This window comes from Podarcis tiliguerta (assembly GCF_965153285.1).
Source record: "Podarcis tiliguerta genome assembly, chromosome: W".
Lineage (NCBI taxonomy): Eukaryota > Metazoa > Chordata > Lepidosauria > Squamata > Lacertidae > Podarcis > Podarcis tiliguerta.
In genome coordinates, this window is record NC_139552.1 from 16,654,903 (window position 1) to 16,677,745 (window position 22,843).

The 22,843-nt window shown below is 45.5% G+C and overlaps 1 protein-coding gene across 2 annotated transcripts in view; it reads left to right on the forward strand.

Annotated features, from left to right (window-relative positions):
- Positions 1-22,843, forward strand: part of LOC310668850 (four and a half LIM domains protein 1-like) — a 217,032-nt gene that overhangs the window by 129,139 nt on the left and 65,050 nt on the right. Inside the window, exon 1 of one of the 2 annotated variants that reach the window (XM_083422204.1) lies at positions 2,661-2,681. The exons of the other annotated variant lie outside the window; for it this stretch is intronic. The gene's annotated coding sequence lies outside the window, so the exon portion shown is untranslated. Of the gene's footprint in view, positions 1-2,660; positions 2,682-22,843 lie in introns of those variants that run through there. 2 annotated transcript variants of the gene reach the window in all.

Sequence of the window (22,843 nt, forward strand, 5' to 3'; positions counted from 1 at the left end):
TTATATGCAGAATTCATCATGCAAAAGGCTGGGCTGGATGAATCCCAAGCCGGAATTAAGATCGCCGGAAGAAATATCAACAACCTCAGATATGCAGATGACACAACCTTGATGGCAGAAAGTGAGGAGGAATTAAAGAACCTTTTAATGAGGGTGAAAGAGGAGAGCGCAAAATATGGTCTGAAGCTCAACATCAAAAAAGCGAAGATCATGGCCACTGGTCCCATCACCTCCTGGCAAATAGAAGGGGAAGAAATGGGGGCAGTGAGAGATTTTACTTTTTTGGGCTCCATGATCACTGCAGATGGTGACAGCAGTCACAAAATTAAAAGACGCCTGCTCCTTGGGAGAAAGGCGATGGCAAACCTAGACAGCATCTTAAAAAGCAGAGACATCACCTTGCCAACAAAGGTCCGTATACTGGTTTTCCCAGTAGTGATGTATGATGTGTGGAAGTGAGAGCTGGACTATCAAGAAGGCTGATCGCCGAAGAATGGATGCTTTTGAATTATGGTGCTGGAGGAGACTCTTGAGAGTCCCATGGACTGCAAGAAGATCAAACGTATCCATTCTTAAGGAAATCAGCCCTGAGTGCTCACTGGAAGGACAGATCGTGAAGTTGAGGCTCCAATACTTTGGCCACCTCATGAGAAGACTTGACTCCCTGGAAAAGACCCTGATGTTGGGAAGGATGGAGGGCACAAGGAGAAGGGGACGACAGTGGACGAGATGGTTGGACAGTGTTCTCGAAGCTACAAACATGACCCTGACCAAACTGTGGGAGGCGGTGGAAGACAGGAGTGCCTGGCGTGCTCTGGTCCATGGGGTCATGAAGAGTCGGACACGACTAAACGACTAAACAACAACAAGGCTTTTTGTAGCAAAAAACTGGAAGGGAGATAAAGTCCCTTCAGTGGCAGAAGGGCAAATAGAATTTTGTGAATTCATTGAATTGTTCCAAATGACGGCAGCAATCAGATTACATTCTAACCGAAACTTAAAAAATAATGAGAATGTGTAGATGAATCTATGGGAAAAGAATGTTCCGAAAGAAATTTATTGATATGTTTAGACTGAAATCCACAAAGTTACAATAAAAAGAGGTACAAGATTCTATGGGCTAATATTGAAAGTACTGTATTTTTCTGTCTATAAGACACCCCCATGTATAAGACGGCCGCCTATTTTGGGGGACTCAGATATAAGAAAATGGGGGGGGGGGAGAGATGTATCCGTGTATAAGATGCCCCCCTTATTGTGAAGGGAGGTTGTATGGACACTAAGGGTGAAATTGCATAAGGATATTTGGATACATATATATAGAAAGTACAGCAAAAAATGGTAAAATGTGTTGTTTTTTTAATGGATCAATGTAGTAATGTGAGAAACAAATAAAAGTTACAGGTAATCTAGAAAAGGGGGGAAGGAAAAAAGAAAAAACCCTGCCCCTGAACAATGGAGAGATGTAATAAAAATATGTTTAGGGGTCCCGAATGAGACAACCGAGGTCCATAAAAGGACCAGGCAGTGTCAGGGCCCCCAGTTGGCGAGGGCTGCCTGTTCACTGCAACATAATGGAGACCTTTCGGAAAACCTCTGCCCCTGGCGCCCTGCCCAGCCTGTGTAGTAAACCAGCCAAACGAACAGCGTAAAAATAAAATGTGATTTAGCGTATTTTTTGCACCATAACACTCACTTTTTTCCTCCTAGAAAGTAAGGGGAAATGTCTGTGCGTGTTATGGAGAGAATGCCTACGGGTGGCGGGGGGGATCTGCTGCAGTCGTGAGCAGAGGATCCATGGTTCCCCTTCCTTCCCTCCTCCGTGGCTCGCTTTGAAACAGCAAAGCGGGAGAAGAGCCGCTGAGTGGGGAGGAGAGAGGGACAGAGAGCCTGCTTCTTTAAAGGAGCAAAGTGGGAGAGGAGAGGAGCCGGTTCCTGTCCGGTTGGTTCCTTTAAAGCAAGCAGGCTCTCTGTCCCTCTCTCCTCCCCACTCAGCTTGCTACATAGCAACAAAGTTTTTCAGCTCGCTAAGCTGGGGATGAGCGGGGAGGAGGAAGAAAAGCGGAGCCTGCTTGCTTTAAAGGAGCAAAGTGGGAGAGGAGAGGAGCCTTCTCCCCTTATACCCCTCTCCTGCATTATTAGCAGAATCCTTCTCCACACACCCCACGCGTGCTCCTTGTCCCTTGAGTGCTTTTCCTTCCCTCCCCACTTAAAATGTGGTTACAAAGCACAGATCCACATGGATCCTCAGGATTTTTGCACTGGGTCACCCCAAATTCACCATCAGATCACATAGCATGTCCATGGCTACATCTTGCACCAAAAAAATCACGCACCCACTGTTGCCTGGGGCCGCAGTGGTGCAAAAACGTGGTTAAAAAGCATGGATCCACATGGATCCTCAGAATTTTTGCATTGGGCTACTCCAAACTCACTGTCAGATCACAGGTCTGTGGCCACAGCATGAACCACAAAAATCATACATCCACTGTTTCGTTTATAATATTTTTTTTTCTTGTTTTCCTCCTCTAAAAACTACGTGTGTGTTATGGTCGGGTGTGTGTTATAGAGCGAAAAATACGGTATATGGTCGCAGAGGCTTAGGAAAGAGTGCTGTGCTCCCGGCCAAGCAGCCACGGTTCCTGATGTGCAGTTAAAATAACTGCAAACATCAGATTCAGGTAAGTAGCCGTGACAAACTTAGTTGGTCTCTAATGTGCTACTGCACATGTTATTTTTATTTTTTATATATTACAAACATCAGAGAGGTCTTTAGCATATGTGCCACCAGGGTGCAAAGATTCACCCCCACCCCCCAATTTAGTTCAGCTCCCAAATTTAGGTTACCAGGCGTCCGCATTTCCCAGGGACAGTCCCCAGATTTACAAATCAGTCCCCTGACAAAATCCATCTATTTAGTATAACTTTTCTGTTTTTGTTGTTTGTTGTATAGTTTGTGTTTTGTTTTTAAGGGACAGGATCAGGGCTGCCTGGGAGTGGGCCCCAGCCAACAGAATGGCTGGGGCATGTTCCACAGGGGGGGATGCACTGGGACAACCGATCTCAGTGATCATGGGTAGGAGGAGGAGCTATGCTAAGACCAGACTATGTGGAGGAGGCAGGTTTAGTCGTTGTTTGAGGACTATCCCTGCCTCCAGGTCTGGTCTTGACCAGAAGGACAGTGGAATCAACTACACGACCTTAAGGTGCTGCTGTGCAATGCCAGGTCAAGGATTCACAAGACGGCTGTCATCCACGACTTGATCGTGGATGAAGGACTTGACCTGGCATGTGTGACAGAGACTTGGTTGGATGAAGCAGATGGGCCTGTCCTTGCCGCTGCTTGTCCACCAGGTTTCTCTTATGCACAGCAACCCAGGCCTTGTGGGCGGGGTTTGTTGAGAGCAGTAAAGAGTTAATCTGCTGTGCCTCGGAGCTGAGGGGAAGAGCTTACCAGGCAGGATGTGACGTAAACAGCCTGCTATGCTATCTGTGCTCCAGGGGAAACGAAAGCAGTTAGTCGAACTGCTAAGCTCCAGGAGAAGGGAGCAAGAAAATGCAGTTACAATCAGATGGGTTCTGATCTGTGTATATATGTATTTTGGAGCAATAAAGAACTTTAAAGAAACGGAAGCTGACGTCTCGGGATTCTTACCTTATCACACGCGCCGCTGCGCTAATTCTGCTGATGATTTTACGACCTACAGAGGCCCGCACAGAGGAAGTGTGCCGGGAGCCATTAAACAATAAATCTGTCCGAGGAGATTTATTGGAAGAGATCGAACTCAATAAATAACAGGTTATGGGGTCAACGCGGAGCGTGTGGAAAAGGGCTTTGAAGCAGCTGTGTGCTGAGATTGATTGCCGAGACTACAAAGGCAAGTCAGAGAGAGCCGGAGGATGCCCAGTTTGGTGTTTCTGAGTGAGTAGAAACCAACAGAAGGGACTGAGAAGGGTAGAAATGGCTCTGAGGGACAAACATGGCTTTGAGCCTTTGCCATGCCAGAGACTTACCACCAGCACGTGGCTGGAATGGTGCTTCCACGTAGAACTTTCCCTAGTTGGGGCAAATTTGTGGGGTGCAATACAGCAACCACAGAAAGCAGCTGGGAGCACAGACGCTGAGAGAGAAGCAGAGCAGCGTGTACTAGCTTTTCTAGCTGAAAATGTGGGTGCACATCTGTTGCCCATCGTTCTGGATGCACAGACGCCAGAGGCAGCTTGGCTAGCACTCCGAGAGGCTTGTGGAGCAGGAGTGGAAAGCAAGGGCCGAGAAGTGGCTGCATCAGAACAAGATGGTGCCGGTCACCCAGCTGAGAGGAGCTGGGAGCAGCCCCCAAGGGGGGGGGGGGCGAAGAGACTGTTGCTTGCAATGCTGCTAGAGATGCTGATGCTGAGCCTGAGAGCTGTTTGGCTGCTGAGACGTGGCTGTGTGAGGAGCCTGAAGAGAGGCCAAAAGTTGGTAGCCCTAGACCCACCAGAGGGGGTGCAGGAAATCGTCCTGGGAGCCCTGCTGGGAGAAGTGGGGGGGGGGCAGTGAGCAGTAAAAGCTCAGAGAAGCCTCTTTCTCCAAAGGCTACCAAGAGTTGTTTACGCCTAAAGCCTTGCCGTGAGAAGCTGAATGCAGCTAGAAGCTTCAAGGCCAGCCACCTGGAGCAAGCAGAGATAAGAGCTGTGGACTTGTGTGGGAACGTCGAGAGAAGTCCAGTCTCCATGGCAACTGAGAGAGTTGCATCTACGGACGCTGTGAAGGTCGTGGGCAAGTCTTCCTGCCAGGGGGAGTCTGTTGCCGTGACAACCAGAGAGATCAGCTACAGAAGCCCCAAGGAGGGGGGTAGCGAAAAGGTTGTTGCTATGGCGACCCAGGAATGTCAACAACACAACTCTTTGACCGTCATAGTGGACTCAGGTGCCTCAAACACGCTCGTGCCCTCTGCTGGTTTGTTGCGAGATTGCAGGAGAGTAAAAACTGACAAATATGTTACGATTGCGGACGGGTCACGGAAAAAACTGACCGAGATGGGTTTTTTCTACTGTCCTTTTCTTAAGCTTTTAAGTCAAAGCTTTTGCAGTGCCTGGTTTGACTAATTGTCTGTTAAGTGTGCATGATTTGCTTAAAGAAGGGTTCCAAATTTCTTTTGCAGGTACCAAGTGTGAATTCTACAAGGATGGGGAACACGTGTATACAGTACAAGCTAAAGACAATTTGTTTGCAGTTAATCTGTCTTTTTCCACAGGAGAAGAAGAGGACACCGAAGATGCTAAGGGGCAATGTGTGAATGTAGCGCCCCACAGTGGTTGTTCCCATGTTTGGCACCGGCGCTTTGCGCATATGGGGTGGAACTATCTCAGGAAAGCCCCAGGTCTAACTGAAGGGTGCAAATTTCGAAGTTGTGAGAGGTTTTTAGATTGCAATGCATGTAAACAGGCAAAGGTTGTGACATGCTCCTATCCAAAGTCAGAGAGACAGACCACACAACCCTTTGAATTGATTCATGCAGATTTGTGTGGACCCATGTCGGTTGAATCATTGGGAAAGTCAAAGTTCTCTCTGCTTTTGATTGATGATTTTTCATGAAACTCTTGGACCTTTGCTTTGAGAACCAAAGCGGAGGCGGCTAAAGTGATCAGGGATTGGATCACAGCAGTGGAGGTAACCTATTCCACCAGAGTTCGTGGTTTTCAAAGTGATAGAGGTTCAGAATTCACTGGTTCTGCTTTGCAGGATTTCTTTAGGGAGAAGGGGATTAGCCACAGACTCACCGCTCCTTACTCTCCGCAACAGAATGGCGTGGCAGAGAGAAAGAACAGGACGGTGCAAGAAGCAGTGTCTGCGATCCTATGGGACGCAGGGCTACCCCAAAAGTTTTGGTCTGAAGCTTGGAAATATGTGGTGCATACGCAGAACAGAGTGTACAACTCTAGTGTGGGAAATACACCGTATTTCTTACTGCATGGGAAGAAGCCAAAGGTTCACTACCTACGTGTGTTTGGTTGTGAGGCCTGGGTGCTCATCCCAAAGGCTCTACGCAAGAAAGGCGAGCCAAGGGCAAAGAGGATGATCTTTGTAGGGTATGAGCCTGGCTCAAAGGCCTGGAGGTTTGTTTACCCAAGTGGCGACCAGTCAAGATTGGTTGTAAGTAACAGTGCTGAGTTCTGTGAGCAAGCTGGTTGGGAGCGTCTGCACGCTAATCCAGACGTGATTTCGCAACAGTTCTATGACTCAGACGTTGAGGAGGAAGAAGAAGTGGTTGCTGGGGACCAAGGTCCAGAGCAACAGAGTCCAAGGCAGCGACAGCTCAGGATCCCTCAGAGGGGGGAACCTAGAACACCTCCTCAGGCAAGTGTCAAGCTTGAGCAAAAGAGTGAGCCTTCTTCACCCGTTGAGCCAGCTGTTAGGCCCAAGAGGCGCAGCAGGTCAGAGGGGGAAGATGCTGAGGTTGAGGAAGAAGCAGCAGGGTCACCAAGATTCACACCGAGGAGATCAGCGAGGACAAGGAGACCTCCTGATCGGTATGAGGCTTCAGGTATCTGGGTAGGTTCAGCCAGATGTGAACCTGATTCCTTTGAGGACATTCAGAGTTTACCTAAGGAAGAAGCAGTTGAGTGGCACAAGGCAATGGACATAGAGATGAAGTCCATGAAAGATCTAGGTGTGTTTTCACTCACAGAGTTGCCACCAGGCAAACAGGCTGTAGGTTGCAGGTGGGTTTACCGTTTGAAACCCACAGACACAGTATAAAGCCAGATTAGTTGCACATGGATTTTCTCAGAAGAAGGGAATACACTTCACGGAGGTGTATTCGCCAACTTCGCGAGCAGAGACTCTGAGAACGCTTTTAGCTTGTGCGGCACAGAGAGGCTGGAAGGTAAACCACTTTGATGTGGATGTTGCCTACCTAAACTCAGATCTCCAGGAGGAGCTGTACATGAACCCTCCTCCGGGGTTTGAGAACTTGAGGCAGGGTGGGACTTCCGGGTTGAGCGCCAGCGATCATGGCGGCCCCCTGCTGAGCACCGGAGGGGGAGCTCCGAAAAAAACAGGGTTCTACCGCTACGGCGACGCTGTGAACCCCTGAAAACGTAGGCGGAGGAAGCCTACGTCCGTGGGACTCGGCGGGCACCAACAGCGATCCCCTAAAACGTTTCTGGGGCTCAGGAAGAGCTCCGGAGTGTGGAGGGGGTAACGCGGTGCTGAGAGTCAATCGCTTCTTTTTCGGAGAGACGTCGCACAGCCGTGATCGGAGGAGCGCTCAACTTCTTCTTGGGACAAATTGGATTATAAAAGAACTTTCCGTGAGTAGGAGGATTACAAATTTTAAAAGGAAAAGAAACAAATTAAGGAACTTTTGGATTTGGCAAAGTTAAAAAAGCAAGCTAAATTAGAACCGAAGCGGTAAGGTTTAACCAGGAAGTCAGCCTTCCGCTCTGTATATAGCTGGAAACAAAGACTTTTGCGTGCCAAACCTTTAAAAGTGCTTTTGAAGAAACGGAATCTGGCGTTTTGATAAGGATTTTCTCCCCCCCTAAGTGGCAGGGAAAAGGGGGGGAAGGACTGGAAACTATATTGCCTGCATAAGAAAGAGCTGACGGTGGGGGAAACACCGCCCGGCGCGCCCGGCTCTGATCTGTCAATCTGAAAATACAGGGTAAAGGAGGGACTGCGGAGAGAGACTCTGAGATTTTAAGCTCTGCAAACTGGATTATACTGTTAAAAACTGTGACTGTTTAAGTCTTGTTACTGGGAGGAATTAGCTGCAAAGTTGCTGGGAAGGAGAAGGAGAAGACGGGAGACATTGTTCCCAGGGGCTATTGTATCCCCCTGGTGGACATAAGGACTGTTACAAAGACTGACACAAAGAAACAGAAAGCAATTGGGAACTTTCCACTGTTTGGCTTTAAAATCTGACAGCTTGCTGCAGCTGGGAAAGTGACTGGGGACTTTCCACTGTTTTGACTTCAAGTCTGACAGCTAGCCTTAGCTGGGAGTGACCTTGAAATAAGTTGGTGTGGTATGGCAAGTGATAAGGGAAAACTAGACCAGCTGCAGGAGAAGACTACAAGATCTGGGAAAACCTTTTACTCAGGAAGAAGAGCCTCTATACCAGACCCAATTGGAGGTGCATCTGTACAACCCAAACCAAAAGCTATGTCTTCAACCGAGGACCTTTTTAATACAGGATTTGCAAAAATTCAAGAATCATTAAATAAATTGACAGAGGAGGTTGCAGAAACAAACAAAAAGGTGTCAGAGACATCTTCTAAAATAGATCAAAATACAGCTTGTATTAAACAAAATACAGATTTAATTCAGCAATTATTGCAAGAATCATCAAAAACAAGGAAAATTGCAGAAGAAGCAAAAGCAGCTGCAGAGGCCACAGAAGAAAAAATACCACCGATCAACAGGCAACTTGAGGACTATAGAACAAGATTTTCCATGCTTGAATTAAAAGATAAACAAACGAATCTCAGGATCAGATCCTTGCCAGAAATTGAGAAAGAAGGTCTTAAGGAATTTCTTGCACAGGAATTTGCAGATTTCTGGAATCTGGATCTGGATAAAGAAGAAATTAAAATAGTAAGTGCTTTTTGACTGGGCAAAACAAGCAGAAGAATCAAGACAAGAGACTGTTTGGTCACCTTTGGATCTAAAGAGGAGAGAGATAAAATTTTGGGACTACATTTCCAAAGGCCTTTGGAAGTTGGAGAATCAAGAGTGGAACTGTTCAGGGATATTCCCAAACATCTCTTAGACCTCAGATCTAGCTACAGAGACTTGGTCACACAGCTGAGAAAGAACAACATCATCTTTAGGTGGGAGTTCTCTGAAGGGCTTTCGTTTAGTATAAAAGGAAGGAAAATAAAAATAAAATCAGTGGAAGATAAAGACAGATTTTTAAAGGACTACGAGGAGGACTTACAGAAGGAATCCTTTAAAGACCAAGACCCGTCCGATACACAAGAGAGAAAAAGGAGAGATATAGCTAAAGCAATCTTGGATTTGGACAAGACGACACCACCGGGACCAGAAGAGAAAGAAGACACATTGGGAGCTACTGGAGGAACATAGCAGACTAATTTCAAGATGTCTCTGCAACTATTAAGCTGGAACTGCAACGGTCTAAACGTGGTTTCTAAGAGAAAATCAATCTTTCACATTCTAAAAAAAGAACAATTGGACTTGATTTGTTTACAGGAAACACATGTAACTAGGCTCCATAGAAAAATCCTAATTAATAAAAGATTAGGTCAAGAGTTTATTTCATCAGACAAAGTTAAAAAAAGAGGAGTGGTGATATATGCAAAAGAGAGCCTAGCACCAAAATTAATTTTTAAAGATGAACAAGGAAGATATTTGGCAATTGAAATTCAACACCATGGACAGAAATATTTGATTGTTGGCGTATATGCACCGAACGAAGGAAAATCGGAATTTTTCAAAAAGTTGCATGAGACATTGATGGACTATCTGGAGTACAATGTGATCTTGATGGGAGATATGAATGGAGTTGTTTCTACAAATATGGACAAGGCACAACGGCAGGTAGTCACCAAAGATGGGAGACTACCGAAAACCTTTTTTGAACTGACTGATAACCTGGACTTGGTGGATATCTGGAGAACCAAAAATCCTTTAGGAAGAGAAGGAACCTTCTTTTCTGAAGCCAAAAAGACATGGACAAGAATTGACCAAATCTGGATCACAAGAGGACTGGCACCAAAGACAAAAAAAGTAGAAATCTGCCCAAAGACTTACTCCGACCATAATGCTGTAAAGATGGTAATGAACTTACAACCAACTGGTTCTTTCAGATGGAGGATGAATGACTCCCTGTTTAGGGATGAGGAAATAACCAAGAAGGCCCAGAAAACTCTGAAAGACTATTTTGAGATAAATTTAAACACTACGGTGGAAAAAAGAACTGTATGGGACGCAAGTAAAGCTGTTATGAGAGGATTTTTGATACAACAGAACGCACTCAAGAAGAGATTACAACAGGAAAAAAGAGAAAAGATATTGGAAAAGATTAAGGAAGGTGAAAAAAGACTGAGATCAAATCCAAAATCACAACAAATCTTGAGAGAGATAAAGTTATATCAAGTACAATATATGCAAATGATAAATCAAGAGATTGAATGGAAGGTCAGACAAATGAGACAAAGAACTTTTGAATCAGCAAACAAATGTGGAAAGTTATTGGCATGGCAAATAAAGAAGAGACAGAAAATGAATACAATAACAAACTTAGAAGAGGAAGGAAGAATTATTCAGAACCCAGTGGAAATTAGGAGTGCCTTTTAAAGATACTTTAAACAGCTTTATTCACAACAACCACAGAAGGAAGCAGATATGGAGGAATTTTTGAAAGAAAATGGGCTACCGGAAATATCTCAAGAAAGTAAATTTAAATTGAGCTGCAGGATAACAGAACAAGAGGTAGAGAGCGCCATCCAAAATATGAAACTTGGCAAGTCCCCAGGACCTGATGGGTTGACGGCAAGATATTATAAATCAATGAAAGACTGGCTAATTCAACCCTTGAAGGATATATGTAATGATATATTACAGGGGGAAAGGACACCAGAAACGTGGAAAGAAGCTTTTGTGACTCTCATACCAAAGACAGAATCGGAAAAACACCAACTTAAGAACTATCGGCCTATATCATTACTTAATGTGGATTACAAAATTTTTGCTGACATCTTGGCTAGAAGATTAAAGAGGGTTTTAGTGGAGGAGAGTCACAAGGACCAAGCAGGCTTTCTCCCAGGAAGGCACCTATCTGATAATGTAAGGAACATAATTGACATTTTGGAACTTTTACAGGAAAGAATAAACACAAAAGCAGCTTTGGTATTTGTGGATGCGGAGAAAGCCTTTGATAACATTTCTTGGGGTTTTATGAAAAAGAATCTCCATAGTATGGGGGTAGGCCAAGAGTTCGAAAATGGTATAGGTGCAATCTATTCTGAACAAAAAGCAAAATTAATTGTCAACAATGTTTTGACTGAAGAGTTCAGAATAGAAAAAGGAACACGACAAGGTTGTCCTATTTCCCCTTTGCTTTTTATATCGGTCCTGGAGGTGTTGCTGAATATGATTAGAAAGGACCAGATGGTAAGAGGGATACAGGTCGGAGTCAAACAATTTAAATTAAGAACATTTGCAGATGACTTGGTTTTGACATTGCAGGAGCCAGAGTCCAGTGTGAAGAGGGTTTTAGAACTGATTCAAGAGTTTGGTCGATTAGCAGGTTTTAAACTCAACAAAACAAAAACTAAGGTTTTGACAAAGAATCTAACAGAAAAAGAGAAAGAAAGGTTTCAGAATGAGACAGGTTTGACAGTGGTGAAAAAAGTGAAATATCTGGGAATTATTATGACTTCAAAAAATGGGAATTTATATAAGGATAACTACAAAAAATGTTGGATGGAGATAAAAAAAATCTAGATATATGGTCTAATCTAAAACTCTCATTGTTAGGTCGTATTGCTGTGATAAAGATGAATGTATTGCCAAAAATGTTATTTTTTGTTCCAGACACTGCAGATTATTGATAAAATGGATTGTTTCAAGAAGTGGCAGAAAGATATATCCAGATTTGTCTGGCAGGGCAAAAAGCCAAGAATAAAATTTAAAATATTAACAGATGCAAAGGAAAGAGGAGGCTTTGCCCTGCCAGACTTGAAACTTTACTATGAAGCAGCAGCTTTTTGCTGGCTGAAAGAATGGCTACTTCTTGAAAACACAGATATACTGGATTTAGAAGGATTCAATAATGCGTTTGGGTGGCATGCTTACTTATGGTATGACAAGGTTAAAGTTCACAGAATGTTTAAGATTCACATTGTCAGGAAAGCATTGCTTACTGTATGGATTAGATATAAGGATTTCTTTGAAAACAAGACTCCAAAGTGGTTATCTCCGATGGAAGCAAAAGCAGTCAAAAAACTCAATATGGAGGCCAATTGGCCAAAATATTGGGAGATACTAGAACAAGATGGAGATAAATTGAAACTGCAGAGTTTTGACAAATTAAAAAGTAAAGTCCGCGATTGGCTCCATTATCATCAGATAATGGAGGCATATAAATTGGATAGAAAAATTGGCTTCCAGGTGGAAAAATCAAAATTGGAAACAGAATTGCTAGAACCCAAAACAAAGATATTGTCAAGAATGTATAATCTGCTGCTGAAATGGAATACACAGGATGAGGAAGTGAAATCAGTAATGATTAAATGGGCACAAGATGTGGGTCACAACATAATGCTAGCCGACTGAGAACGGTTATGGACCACTGGGTTAAAATTTACGGCATGTAATGCCTTAAGAGAAAATATTATGAAAATGATATACAGATGGTACATAACACCAGTCAAACTGGCAAAAATTTATCATATGCCCGATAACAAATGTTGGAAATGTAAAGAAACTGAAGGTACCTTTTTTCACCTTTGGTGGACATGCCCAAGGATTAAGACCTTTTGGGAGATGATCTATAATGAACTGAAGAAAGTGTTTAAATACACATTCCCGAAGAAACCGGAGGCCTTTCTCCTGGGCATGGTCAATCAAGAGGTACGTATGAAAGACAGGATATTTTTTATGTACGCCACAACAGCAGCAAGAATACTTATTGCAAAGTATTGGAAGACACAAGAATTACCCACGCTGGAGGAATGGCAGATGAAAGTCATGGACTATATGGAATCCGCAGAAATGACTGGCAGAATCAGAGACCAGGGAGAAGAGACGGTGGAGGAAGATTGGAAGAAATTTAAAGACTATTTACAGAAACACTACAAGATTAATGAATGTTAAAATAACATCAGACTGAATGTATAAGGTTATTGGAGTAAAACTTTAAAGATTAGAAGACCCAACATCTTAAGATCTAAGCATTGAATAAGCTATATTAAGACATTCAAATCAGAAAGGAGGTTAAATATGACAGAGGGAAGGGATTTGTTGTTTAATTGTATGAATTGGAATACAGGGAAGGGAGACTCGGGGAAGTCAGAGAAACAAGTTAATGCAAGATCAATATGAAGATAAGATTGTTTTTATTTCTGTTGTTTGTAGTATGTTATGTTTGTGTAGTTCTGTATGTTTTTGGTGTATTGTTCGTTGCTTTTGTTTTGCTTTGTCGTCTTTTATGTAAAATCGAATAAAATATTTATAAAAAAAAAAAAGAGAGAACTTGAGGCAGGGTGTTGTGTGGAGGTTGCACAAATCCATCTACGGTTTGCGCCAATCTGCCAGAAACTGGAACATGTGCCTGAATGAAGCCTTGGAAGAGTTAGGTTTCAGAAGAAGTGTTGCTGATAGTTGTGTCTATTTCAGAGGTTCAGGTACAACCCAAGAGACCTTGCAGCTGTGGGTTGACGACATTTTATACTTCTCGGCAACAGATGGACAGGCAGAAAAGTTTGCCAAAGAGCTAGGTAAACGGTTCAAGCTTAAACAGCTTGGTGCTGTCAAAACTTACCTTGGTGTCAGTGTTGAACGTGCACAAGATGGAAGTTTCTTGCTCAGTCAGAGAGGTAAAATTGAGCAACTGCTTCAGAAAATGAGGATGAGTGATTGTGCAGGAGTGAGAAGTCCTGTGGAAACCAGTTTTGTGAAAGACAGCCAGCAAGGAGAACGCGCTGCGTTCGAAAATACTGAAGTGTTTCAGTCAGCCCTAGGGAGTTTGTTGTACTTGTCCCAGTGGAGCAGGCCTGATATAGCTTTTGCTGTCAATCTGCTCAGCAGGGAAGCTTCAAACCCTAGTGTGCAAGCCTGGAATGGCATCAAGAGAGTTCTGAGATATTTGCAGGAGACCAAAGACCTTTTTCTTAGGTTATCAGCACAGGGAGAAGTCAAACTAACCTGCTATGTGGACTCAGATTGGGCTAACATTGAGGATCGCAAATCTGTGTCTGGCCTAGTGGTTAAGTTTGGAAACTCAGTAGTTGGATGGAGATCCAAGAAGCAGAGTCTTATAGCGCTCTCATTCACTGAGGCTGAGTTCAGTGCTCTTTCAGAGGTGTGCAGAGAAGTAGAGTTCTATGCTTGCTTAGTGCAGGAAGTCTGTGGAGTGGATTGTCAACCGATACGTGTTTTCGAGGACAATCAACCATGCCTACGTTTGGCAGAGTCTGGACAGTTTAAGGCCAGAACGAAACACTTAGATATTCACTTTCGGAATGTGTGCCAAAGCGTTCAGGAGGGATTAGTAGCGCCGAAGTATTGTCCCTCTGCAAGAACCTAGCTGATGGGTTCATGAAGCAACTCTCCTTCCAGAGACATGGAGAGTTTTGCGAAGGTCTAGGTTTGGGACGACCAAGGGTCGATTCTCCCCTCAGACACGAGGCAAGAGGGGGTGTTGAGAGCAGTAAAGAGTTAATCTGCTGTGCCTCGGAGCTGAGGGGAAGAGCTTACCAGGCAGGATGTCACGTAAACAGGCTGCTATGCTGTCTGTGTTCCAGGGGAAACGAAAGCAGTTAGTCGAACTGCTAAGCTCCAGGAGAAGGGAGCAAGAAAATGCAGTTACAATCAGATGGGTTCTGATCTGTGTATATATGTGTTTTGGAGCAATAAAGAACTTTAAAGAAACGGAAGCTGACGTCTCGGGATTCTTACCTTATCACACACGCCGCTGCGCTAATTCTGCTGATGATTTTACGACCTACAGAGGCCTGCGCAGAGGAAGTGTGCCGGGCGCCATTAAACAATAAATCTGCCTGAGGAGATTTATTGGAAGAGATCAAACTCAATAAATAACAGGGTTGCAGTGATTTTTAGGAAGTCCTTAGTTTGCACCAGGTGTCCTATTGGGAAGACCCAGTTCTCTGAGTGCATGTTCTGGATGTTGGGCAATAGGGGCAGTACAGGATTCCTTTTGGTGTACCAACCTCCCTGCTGCGCCAAGAATTCCCTGCCCAAGCTGCTTCAGGTCATGGCGGATGTTCTCCTGGAGACACCTAGTTTGGTTGTCCTAGGGGATTTTAACATCCATGCCAACACGACCTTACAAGGGGCTGCTTGGGACTTCAGGGAAAGCGTGGCCTCCATGGGGCTGTCCCTGGACATGCCTTAGACCTGGTGTTCACCTCTATGGATGTTGGTGATCTGACACTAAGTAAAAGTGAAACAAAAGAAGTGCCATGGTCAGATCATTTCCTGGTGCAACTGGACTTCTCTGCGACCCTTCCCCTCTGCAGGAAGGTGGGACCAATTCGGATGGTCCGCCCCTGCCACTTAATGGATCCAAATGGTTTCCAGAGAGTGGTAGGGGATGCTTTATCCCATGTTGATGGCCTTTCAGCTGATTCCATGGTGGCCCGCTGGAATGCAGAGTTAACCAGGGCTATCAACTGTCTGGTTCCAAAGTGCCCAATCCGATTGCATGGAGCCCAGACAGCCCCATGGTTTTCTTCGGAGCTGAGGGCAAGGAAACAATCACTGAGACGGCTAGAACGCCAGTGGCAGAAAACTCATTCTGAATCGGACCAGACAAGGATTAGAGCTCAATGTCGAGCCTACCAAGTGGCGATAGCAACTGCGAAGAAGACTTTCTTCACCGCCTCTATTGCATCTGCAGAAAATAGTAGCAGGAGACTCTTTCAGGTGGTTCACAGTTTAACGGAACCACCTTTGCCATTGGGGCCTTGTAAAGACCCCAATATCTCCTGCAACGATTTTCAAAGTTTTTTGCAGATAAAGTCGCTCATATTCGGAAGGAGGTAGACACCACCGTGGGAGCAGGGCCGGGGCGGGACAGTGCTAGAGCCCTGTCTGGTCAAGTTGCATGGAATCAATTTCAACCCATTACCACCAAGGATGTGGACAGGCTGCTTGGATGCGTGAAAACAACCACCTGTCTCCTTGACCCTTGCCCATCCTGGCTTATAAAAGCAAGCCGGGAAGGCTGGGCAATGGGCTCTGCGAGGTGGTGAATGCTTCCCTCTGTGAGGGAGCCTTCCCAGACCCATTGAAAAAGGCGGTCATTAAACCAATTCTGAAAAAAACATATTTAGAACCGCCCAGTCTCAAATCTTCCATTCTTGGGCAAGGTGATTGAGCAGGTGGTTGCTTAACAACTCCAGGCACGCCTGGAGGATGCAGACGATTTGGATCCCTTCCAATCGGGATTCAGGCCTCATCATGGGACTGAAACTGCCTTGGTCGCACTGGTCGATGTTCTCCGGCGGGCTAGGGACAAAGGTGAGAGCTGTTTCTTAGTTCTGCTGGATCTCTCAGGCGCTTTTGACACCATCGACCATAACATCCTTCTGGACCGTCTAGAGGGGCTGGGAGCTGTGGGCACTGTTATACAGTGGTTCCGCTCCTTCCTCCTGGGCCGTGTTCAGAAAGTGGTGGGGGGGGATGAGTGTTCAGACCCCTGGGCCCTCACTTGTGGGGTGCCTCAGGGTTCTGTCCTCTCCCCCATGCTTTTTAACATCTACATGCAGCTGCTGGTAGAGATCATCAGGGGGTTTGGGCTGGGTGTCCATCAATATGTGGATGATACCCAGCTCTTCCTCTCTTTTAAATTTGAACCAGTGATAGCAGTGAAGGTCCTGTGTGAGTGCCAGGAGGCAGTTGGAGGATGGAAGGCAGCTAATGGATTGAGGTTGAATCCTGACAAGACAGAAGTACTGTTGTTGGGGGACAGGGGGTGGGCTGGTGTGGAGGACTCCCTGGTCCTGAATTGGTTAACTGTGCTCCTGAAGGACCAGGTGCACAGCCTGGGAGTCATTTTGGACTCGCAGCTGTCCATGGAGGCACAGGTCAAGTCTGTGCCCAGGGCAGCTGTTTACCAGCTCCATCTGGTATGCAGGCTTAGACCCTCCCTGCCCACAGACTGTCTCACCAGAGTGGTGCATGCTCTGGTTATCTCCCGCTTGGACTACTGCAACGTGCTCTACGTGGTGCTACCTTTAAAGGTGACCCGGAAACTACAACTAATCCAGAATGCGGCATCTACACTGGGGACTGGGAGCGGCCGCCGAGACCACATAACACCGGTCTTGAAAGACCTACATTGGCTCCCAGTACATTTCCGGGCACAATTCAAAGTGTTGGTGCTGACCTTTAAAGCCCTAAACGGCCTCGGTCCTGTATACCTGAAGGAGCGTCCCCACCCCCATTGTTCTGCCTGGACACTGAGGTCCAGCGCTGAGGGCTTTCTGGCGGTTCCCTCCCTGCAAGAAGCGAAGTTACAGGGAACCAGGCAGAGGGCCTTCTCAGTAGTCGCACCCACCCTGTGGAACACTCTCCCATCAAATGTCAAAGAGATAAACAACTACCTGACATTTAGAAGACAATTGAAGGCAATTTTTAAGGGCAATTTTTAATGTGTGATTTTTTAATGTATTTTTAATCTTTGTTGGAAGCCACCCAGAGTGGTTGGAGAAACCCAGCCAGATGTATGGGGTACAAATATTATTATTATTATTATTATTATTATTATTATTATTATTATTATTGTAGGAAGTTGAAAAGTGTCCCCGGATTCATTGAAAAAAATCTGGTAACTTCAGTTTAGCCCCCATATTAAGGTTACCAGACGTCCCCGTTTCCCGAGGAAAGTCCCCGGATTTACAAATCAGTCGCCTGACAAAATCCATCTATTTAGTAGGAAGTTGAAAAGTGTCCCCAAATTCGGGGGGGCGCTAGGGGCACATTGGAAGATGGCTGACAATAACATCTCTCCGGCCCACACGAGGTAATTATGAGGCTGATATGGGAGTATGCAGCCTCCCTTGTTCGCCCAAGGGAATGTGGAACACTGCCTTGCCTGCTGTGGCCATAAATCACCCCCGGATTCGAAAGAAGGGGGTGAGGGCACTAGGCACAAAGCCCTTGTGTGGGTCCGGCTCTCCCGGACGCTGTCTCTGATTGCGCGCTGGCTGCATCAGCTCAAAATAAACAATTAGAAAAGAAGCAAATGCACATACTTCGAGTGAAGATCGGGAGTAAAGGTAAAGGTAAAGGTACCCCTGCCCGTACGGGCCAGTCTTGACAGACTCTAGGGTTGTGCGCCCATCTCACTTAAGAGGCCGGGGGCCAGTGCTGTCCAGAGACACTTCCGGGTCACGTGGCCAACGTGATATCGCTGCTCTGGCGAGCCAGAGCCGCACACAGAAACGCCGTTTACCTTCCCGCTAGTAAGCGGTCCCTATTTATCTACTTGCAATCAGGCTTCTGGAGGAAGTGAATCCGCAACCTGGTTGGCTTACAGGAGCCACTCGGAATTAGCCAATCACGCAGGGCCCATTGTGTAAATAATGTATATATAGCTAGACGTTTTGGGGAAAGTTTCATTCATTGCTACTACAAGCTGAATAAAGAGCATGAAATTCACACTCGACTTTTTTTTGCTTCTTCTTCTACTTCAGGCTTCCTCAACCTCGGCCCTCCAGATGTTTTTGGCCTACAACTCCCATTATCCCTAGCTAGCAGGGCCAGTGGTCAGGGATGATGGGAATTGTAGTCTCAAAACATCTGGAGGGCTGAGGTTGAGGAAGCCTGCCTTAGACCTTAAAGCAGCTGAGCTTAGATTTATCTCTTAGTTCCCCACACTCACTATAATAATTTATAATGATAATTTATTCTTTCTACCCCGCCCATCTGGCCAGGCTTCCCCAGCCACTCTGGGCGGCTCCCAATCGAATATTAAAAACACAAGACAGCATGAAACATTAAAAACCTCCCTAAACAGGGCTGCCTTCACATGTCTTTTAAAAGTAGGATAGTTGCTTATTTCCTTGACATCTGATGGGAGGGTGGGCACCACCACCAAGAAGGCCCTCTGCCTGGTTCCCTATAACCTCGCTTCTCGCAGGGAGGGAACCGCCAAAAGGCCCTTGGGAGAGGGACACCGGCATCTGGGGTGGAAACGCTCCTTCAGGTCTACTGGGCCGATGCCGTTTAGGGCTTTAAAGGTCAGCAGCAACCCTTTGAATTGCACCCAGAAACGTACTGGGAGCCAATGCAGGTCTCTCAGGACCGGTGTTACCGTATGTGGTCTCGGCGGCCGCCCCCAGTCGCCAGTCTAGCTGCCGCATTCTGGATTAGTTGTAGTTTCCGGGTCACCTTCCAAGGTAGCCCCATGTAGAGCGCATTGCAGTAGTCCAAGCGGGAGATAACTAGAGCATGCACCACTCTGGCGAGACAGTCTGCATGCAGGGAGGGCCTCAGCCTGCGTACCAGATGGAGCTGGTAAACAACTGCCCTGGACACAGAATGGACCTGCGCCTCCATGGGTCCAAAATCACCCCCAGGCTGCGCAGCTGGTCCTTCAGGGGCACAGTTGTCCCATTCAGGACCAGGGAGTCCTCCACATTTGCCCACTCACAACAGGACTTCTATCTTGTCAGGATTCAACCTCAACCCGTCAGCGGACTTCCATCCTCCAACCGCCTCCAGACACTCACACAGGACCTTCACCGCCTTCACTGGTTCTGATTTGAAAGAGAGGTAGAGCTGGGTATCATCCGCATATTGATGGACACCCAGCCCAAACCCCCTGATGATCTCTCCCAGCGGCTGCATGTAGATGTTGAAAAGCATGGGGGAGAGGACAGAACCCTGAGGCACCCCACAAGTGAGGGCCCAGGGGTCCGAACACTCTGTTGTTTATGTGCTGCCACAGGAGAGGAGAGTTACTCTTGTGCTTGGATCCAGCTTGTGGCTTTCCTTGGACCTTGAGAGCAGTCAAGCAACGACTGATCTCTTAGCTCCCCACACTCCCTGCTTTCCACATTATGCTAAGCAGAGCATCCATGTACTATTTTGAGTCGTGGCAACTATGGGAGGCTAAACATTTGATCTCTCTGCCTCCTTCTGTGTGTGCTGAGTTGACTTCCAAACACTATGGAAACTATGCTCTAAGGTTGGCTGTGTGACAACGGGATTAAGGCGATTCTTCAAGTTGAAACGAAATATATGCATATCCATGAAGGGCTGTTTGGTGGCTTGCAGCCCGGCAACTTATTTTAGAACACCATTTGGCTCGTGTTGGATGCCATGCTGGCTATTTGCAGGGTAACATTTCTGCTTAATCCTTCCCACAGGACCTCTCCATTTAGGGCTCTCGAAAAGCTTTGTCTGCCTATGTAAAAAACGACGGACACAATGTGACCATTGCCATTCCAATTGGCCCCCAAAATATTCCTGCTGGTCTGTCTCTATGTTAAGGAGCAAAATTGATTCTTCCTATATTTATTTGTGTAAATATTGACTTCCAGACAAAATGGAGGTGCCTGATTTTTTGCTGCTTTGTTATCTTCTGATCATTCTTTTACACTTTTCATCATCATCATCATCATCATCATCATCATCATCATCATAATTTATACCCCAGCTGGGCGGCTCCCCACTGAATATTAAAATTACAATACAGCATTCAACATTCAAAACTTACCTAAACAGGGCTGCCTTTGGATGTCTATTAAAAGTAGGATAGTTGCTTATTTTCTTGACATTTGACGGGAGGGCATTCCACTGGGCACATGCCACCACCAAGAAGGACCTCAGCCTGGTTCCCTGTAACCTCACTTCTCGCAGTGAGGGAACCTCCAGAAGGCCCTCAGCGCTGCCCGTTTAATATTTTTTATTTTAAAAAATGATTTTAAAAATCAAAAATAACAACACAAATAACCACAGGCAAACACAAGCTGTTAGACCGCATGAAAAGTTACCCCCCGTCCCTGTGGATCCCTGAAAGAAGCCCTGTGTGGTATTGGATCTGGGTGACCCTATTTTTTGATTTAGTTTTTTATAAGAAAAAACTGCTCTTTTCCTCTTATGGGGTACCCAAGAGCCCATATAGAGTCCTTAAGTGGATTCCATATTGGTCTGAGAAAATAACAGAGGCTGACCAGAGAATATTGAGAAGCAAAGCAGTTAGGAATCCTGATCTTTATGAAACGGTTGCAAGAGGGTCTGCCGCTCACCCTACACAGGAGGGAGGAGGAACCCCAAACATTGGTATGCAAGCTCTTATATTGTTGTTGTTGTTGTTGTTGTTTAGTCGTTCAGTCGTGTCCGCCTCTTCGTGACCCCATGGACCAGAGCACGCCAGGCACTTCTGTCTTCCACTGCCACCCGCAGTTTGGTCAGATTCATGTTTGTAGCTTCGAGAACACTGTCTAACCATCTCGTCCTCTGTCGTCCTCTTCTCCTTGTGCCCTCCATCTTTCCCAACATCATGGTCTTTTCCAGTGAGTCTTCTCTTCTCATGAGGTGGCCAAAGTATTGGAGCCTCAGCTTCACGATCTGTCCTTCCAGTGAGCACTCCGGGCTGATTTCCTTAAGAATGAAAAGAATAAGCTCTTATATAGACTTTTAAATTGCCCACCCTGTAGCTCAAGGCCACCCCTTAAAACATCATACATATATCCTTAAAGGGGCAGTCTGCAGCAGAAATCCTGTCTGCCAGGGTATTGTTGGAGCCTCCACTACGACCAAGCAACTCCTCATCCTCCGGTCGAGTCCTCTAACATGATTAATGACTTGAGCCTTTGATGAGGCTCCAAGCACGTTCCCCATTACACAGAGTATACAGCAGCATGAGGAAGGACAAGAAGTTTGAGCTACATTGCAAAGAATTTTATTTTCCTAACTACGCAGACAGAAAAGAAACATCCTCTCTCTGTGAGAGCAGAGAGACAACTGAAAAACAAAGGAACAGGAAACAGTAACATCACATCCATCTCCCGTCTTCCGTGAGACTTCCAACAGCCAGGAATGCCTGGTATGAAAAACAGAGTCCTGTGACTCCAAGCAACTGCACAAACAGAAACTAACATCCTCCCCTTTTCTGCGAATACCACTGGGCAGTGTGTCAGTACAATCTCAGTACAAACCCAGTTTCTGTACATAGGTACAGTGTTGATCCCTTGGAACAACCTTGGACAATAAATCAGCAGGAATTTCATTACCTGGCATGTAGGACACCGTTATGAGTCCTTTCTGAACACATTCTTTAGCATGTTGCAGCTTCAATTGCAAGTGCTTTGTGCTTTGCTTACAACCTTCAGAAGTCAGCAAAGCCAAACATGCTTTGTTGTCCTGATAAACCTGGACTGGACACTTTACAGGAATTCTCATGTCTTTACACAATTGTAACAACCATTCACAATCCACAAGTGAATAAGACAGTGCATTCAGTTCCACTTCATAAGAACTTAAGCTTACTGTTGTTTGCTTCATGCACGACCAATCAAATAGACCCTGGTTGTACATGTAGCAAACTCCAGACGTGCTTTTCCTGTCTGTAGTGTCATTTCCAAAACTCGCATCAGCAAATATCTCAAGACCGCCAGACTTCTGATTGTTAAATCTCAGTCTGTAATGCATAGTGCCTTTTAAATAGCGTGCTATGCGTTTCAGAGCTTTCCAATCCTTAACCGTAAGATTGTTGACATGTCTGCTTAGCAAATCACAGCTAACTGCAATGTCAGGTCTTGAACATCTGGCAGTGAAGTTTAGTTTGCCTAGCACACTTCTGTACAGTGTCGTGTCAAAAAATGCTTCTTCAGTATCATCTACCTGATAATCTGTTGTCATTGGTGTGTCCACAGGGTTAGCATCCATCAGGTTCAGTTTGGTTAACACATCAGCAATTTTCTGTGACTGGTGTACTAAAATATTACCATCTTGGTCTCTCTCTATTTCCAGAGATAGGTAGTTGGTTACCTCACCAAGATCTTTCATGTCAAAGTGCTCCTTCAGTTGAGGTAGGGCACTATTGTACATCTTGACATCCTTCCAAAAGAAAAGAATATCATCAACATAAAATAAGCAATACAGCTTCTTTTTCCCTTCCTCTTTGACAAATACACATGG